This window comes from Carlito syrichta, unplaced genomic scaffold, assembly GCF_000164805.1.
Source record: "Carlito syrichta isolate Samal-C Ts95f unplaced genomic scaffold, Tarsius_syrichta-2.0.1 Scaffold313228, whole genome shotgun sequence".
Taxonomy (NCBI): Eukaryota; Metazoa; Chordata; class Mammalia; order Primates; family Tarsiidae; genus Carlito; species Carlito syrichta.
In genome coordinates, this window is record NW_007257324.1 from 151,456 (window position 1) to 156,417 (window position 4,962).

The following is a 4,962-nucleotide window of genomic DNA, read 5'->3' on the forward strand; positions in this document are numbered from 1 at the left end:
TACTTGGTCATGATGGATGATTTTTGAGATGTGTTGTTGAATCTGGTTTGCTAGGATCTTGTTGAGAATTTTAGCGTCTATGTTCATCAAAGATAGTGCTCTGTAGTTCTCTTTCTTTGTTGGGTCTTTACCTGGCTTGGGTATTAATGTGATGTTAGCTTCGTAAAATGATTTGGGGAGAGTTCTATCTTTCTCAATAGCCTGAAATACCTTCAGTAGGATTGGTATACGCTCCTCCTTAAATGTCTTATAGAATTCTACTGGAAAGCCATCTGGTCCAGGGCTTTATTTTGTAGGTAGTTTTCTTATTACGTAGTCAATTTCCTTGACTGTTATTGGTCTATTTAGGGCCTCAATTTCTTCTTGTTTCTACCTAGGCAGGCTGTGTGATGACAGAAAGTCCTCCATTTTGGAAAGGTTTTCAAGTTTGTTTCCATACAAGTGTACATAGTAGTCTCTAATGATATTTTGTATTTCTTCAGGATCAGATGTGACTTCATCTTTTGTGTTTTTGATTGTGTTTATTTGGGCTTTTCCTCTCTTTTTCTTGGTCAGTCTAGCTAGGGGACCATCGATCTTGTTTATCCTTTCAAAGAACCAGCTTCTTGTTTCATTGATTTTTCGTATTTTCTTTTTGTCTTCTATGTCCCGGTTTTGGGCTTTTATTTTGGTGATCTGCATTCTTCTGCTGAAATTAGGGTTTTTGTGGTCTTGCTTTTCCAGCTTTTTAGGTGGTTTCTTAGGCTGTTAATTTGTGATCCTTCCATTTTCTTCATGTGTGTTTGAGGGATATAAATTCCTCTCTTACTACAGCTTTCATGGTGTCCCAGAGATTTTGGTAAGATGTTTCTTCATTTTCATTTGTTTCCAGGTTTGTTATTTATTTCCATCACAGTATTCTTTATTGCTGTTATTTCTGACATCAGCTCCTTCCTATTTTCCTCTTGTCTCTCCTCAATTTTTTAAATTCTCTCTATTAATGTGTTGATGTCTGGGTTTGTTGCATGTGACCAGTCATTCTTAGGGCTCTTCATCGTTTATGTTCTGGAATCTGTTTTCTCAGTGTCTGATCTCCCAGGAGTGTGTGTGAGACCTATATTCTTCTTTTGGTTTTTCTTCATTTGTGCAGTTTTTTCCGCCTCCCTACTTTTTCCTTCCCTCTACATCACTATCTTCTTTAATTCTGTTATTCAGGGATAGAGGGATTGCTTTTACTTTTGTTTGTTCAATCTCCTATTCTTTATGTATGCCTTCTTACTTTGTTCAATTCTAGAGTTGCACTGTAGGTTGGGGGTGGTCCTTTTTGCAGTTTTGAGATTTACTTAAGGAGGGAGCTGTGATTCAAAATCTATCTGCAGGTCCTGGTATTCGCTGACAGGTGCATGAATAATCTGAAACCCACTTCCCACTGCCTCAGAATTTGTCTGTGCAGTGGGGCTGTAGGTTTACTCCCTAAAATAAAATGTGGTTAGCAGAGGGAAGAGAATGGAGTAGACAGTGGGGGAAGATGGGGGTGGAGAGAGAGAGGAGTAAGGGGGGAAACAGACAAATGTACCGACAAATGGAGAGAGACCTAAACTGAAACAGCTAAAAACAACAGACCACAGCTACAGACTAACCAACTCCCATGCAAAAAAATAAAAAATAAAACATACAATGATGCTAACATACAAGCTAAGCAACCATCTTATTTGCGTGCTGTTCCTCTATACAAAGATATGATTTATAGGGAGGAGAAAAGAGAAGAAAAGGAAGAGGAAAAGAAAAAAAAGGAACAAAACAGTAGGAATAGAATTAAGTTATTAAGCTAACAGAACCAATCAAGCACACTCTGAGACTTTTTGTTTAAGTCCAATGTCCTTTCAGCTCTGATTTCTAGCTGCCTTTTCAAGCTGGTAAATTAGTTCGCAGTTAGGGTCAGTTGCCCCTGGCCTGCCGTGAAGGACAGTTCAGATCACCCTCAGTTCACCATTCAAATCTGGCCTGTGTCTCTTTTTCAAGCTTCTCTTGTTTCGGTGTTGTTACCTTGAATCACCAGCAGGTGGTGCTATCTCAGCTGCTTGTCCCAGAGGGAGTAGAGCCAGACAGGAGCCAGGCAGAGGCCAGAGATGGGAGCCTGCTTCAGGGCGCACGGGAGGAGACCCATAGGCGGCAGGATGGCAAGGTGGCAGCAGAGGTGGCAGCGATCCCCACAGATCTTGCCTGCAGGGGCTTCAAGGACTGAAGTTGTGGATCACCTCAGTCACAGGTGGCATGATGCACTATGGCCTCCACGGAGGCTGCGGCGGGGCGGCGGCTGCTGTGTCTGCGGCTGCATTGGCTGTCCAGAACTTTCCGATGCCCCAGCGGTGGTGCCGAGCTCCGTGTGAAGAGCAGGCTGCCGACGGTGGGATCTGCAGCCCCCAGGGTGAGAGCCAGAGACCCTCTGTGTTCTCCTTTGCAGAGGGTTTCATAGACCAGGCTGCCCCATTGCCATCTTGCCAGAAGTCTCCGGCATTTTGTTTTTTGCCAGAATAGAAGCAATCAAGAAATAGTGAGAAAAGACACCATCAAAATTTCCTTTCTGAGTAAGCATGGTGACATCATGGCTATGATCTTAAAGAATCTGAGACATCCAGTCTCTCAGTAGATAATGGCTTTCACCTGGAAACAATGCACAACTTTAATTATGTAATGAAAGAATACAGTGTCTGAAGTTTTGTAATTTGACAAGAACAGGAAAGGAAAGGTAGAGAAACAGGGTGCTGAGAGTGAGTAGAGAAAGATAAGTTTTGTCAGTCTCTCCATCTCTCTCTGGGTAACACCGAGCCCACCCAGAACATGGTTGCCCAAATCCTGAACCTGTGGCAATCCTTCATCAAAGATTTCCTCTTGTGACTTTTGCTCTGCATGTCAGTGTGATGTGATTCTATGTGCTGAGGCAGTAGGAGCATGGTACGTGTGAGTATTAGCAACCTGAGCCCAGCAAGTTGAGACTGCAGTGGCTGTGAGCATGTCACTGCACTCCAGCCTGGGCAGTAGAGTTAGACTCTGACTCAAAAAAAAAAAAAACACCACCAAACAAACAAAAAGAAGCTCTTTTGTGTCATTGCTGCTAACATTCAGAGAGGAAAAAAATTAGATTTCAAATAGATTCACACCGACTCCTTAACTGTGATGTTTGAAAATCCCCAAGTGAGGCCGGAAGTGAGTGCAATAAAGTTTCTCCAGGGAGACCGGGCCCAGGGAGAAAGTTGGAGCTGCGACCTAAGCAGGCAGTGGGGTGATCTGGAACCAAATAGGCCCACGGTGTGGTACGAAGACTCCATGAGGCCCTGTACATGGGTTGTGTGGAGGTCCTGCAGTCAATGCGAGCCCTTGACTTCAACACGCGGACTCAGGTCACCAGGGAGGCCATCAGTCTGGTGTGTGAGGCTGTGCCGGGTGCTAAGGGGGCGACAAAGAGGAGAAAGCCTTGTAGCCGCCCACTCAGCTCTATCCTGGGGAGTAGTAACCTGAAATTTGCTGGGATGCCAATCATTCTCACCGTCTCCACCAGCAGCCTCAACCTCATGGCCGCAGCCTGCAAACAGATCATCGCCAACCACCACATGCAATCTGTCTCATTTGCGTCTGGCAGGGATCCGGACACAGCTGAGTATGTCGCCTATGTTGCCAAAGACCCTGTGAATCAGAGAGCCTGCCACATCCTGGAGTGTCCTGAAGGGCTTGCCCAGGACATCATCAGCACCACTGACCAGGCCTTCGAGTTGTGCTTCAAACAATACCTCGGGAACCCCCCAAAACTGGTCACCCCCCCATGACAGGATGGCTGGCTTTGATGGCTCAGCTTGGGATGAGGAGGAGGATGAGCCACCCGATCATCAGTACTATAATGACTTCCCTGGGAAGGAACCCCCTCTTGGGGGGGTGGTAGACATGAGGCTTCGGGAAGGAGCCACTCCAGGGGCTCCTCGCCCGACTCCACCCAGTACGCAAACCCCCAACCACTTGGGAGCTACACTGCCTGTAGGCCAGCCTATTGGGGGAGAACCAGAAGTCCGCAAACAGATGCCACCACCACCACCCTGCCCAGCAGGCAGAGAGCTCTTTGATGATCCCACCTACATCAATGTTCAGAACCTAGACAAGACCCGGCAAGCAGCTGGTGGGGCTGGGACCCCCAATCCTGCCATCAATGGCAGTGCACCCTGGGACCTCTTTGACATGAAGCCCTTTGAAGATGCCCTTTGAGTGCCTCCACCTCCCCAGTCTGTGTCCATGGCTGAGCAGCTCCGAGGGGAGCCCTGGTTTCATGGGAAGTTAAGCCGGCGGGAGGTTGAGGCACTGCTGCGGCTCAACGGGGACTTCCTGGTGTGGGACAGCACGACCACACCTGGCCAGTATGTGCTCACTGGCTTGCAGAGTGGGCAGCCCAAGCACCTGCTACTAGTGGATCCTGAGGGTGTGGTTCGTACAAAGGATCACCGCTTCAAGAGTGTCAGTCACCTCATCAGTTACCACATGGACAATCACTTGCCCATCATCTCTGCAGGCAGCGAACTGTATCTACAGCAACCTGTGGAGCGGAAACTGTGATCCGCCCCAATACTCTCCCAGAAGATGCCCTCCAACCCCTTCCACCTAGTCCCTAACTCTCAGGACATCATTTGGGCGTGTTCTGTGGGCTTGGCCTTGTGTAGGAGCTGGGAGTAGTGTGGATGCTGGGTTTAGTATCCCGCTGAGAGGGTTTGAGTCAGAAGCCTAGGGGAGTTTACTGCTTCTCCTCAGACATCACCAAAGTATTAATGTACAGAGTGGCCCTTTGCCTGGGCCTTTCCTGTGCCAGTCTGATGACCCCTTCCCCAAGGTGAGTGCTTGTCATGGAAAATTCCTGTGGTGATAGGCCCAGTGGAGCAATCACCCTTCTGGGGAAGGGGGAATGAATCACACCTCTGGTCTGTCTCTGGGCTTCAGGATACC

General features: G+C 47.6%; 1 pseudogene across 1 annotated transcript; it reads left to right on the forward strand.

Moving 5' to 3' along the window:
* Window positions 1–3,320: 3,320 nt before the first annotated feature.
* LOC103272779 lies at window positions 3,321–4,935 on the forward strand (annotated as a pseudogene). Its single transcript, XR_002482669.1, has one exon. The product of XR_002482669.1 is annotated as an SHC-transforming protein 1 pseudogene (transcript).
* The last annotated feature ends 27 nt before the right edge of the window (window positions 4,936–4,962 follow it).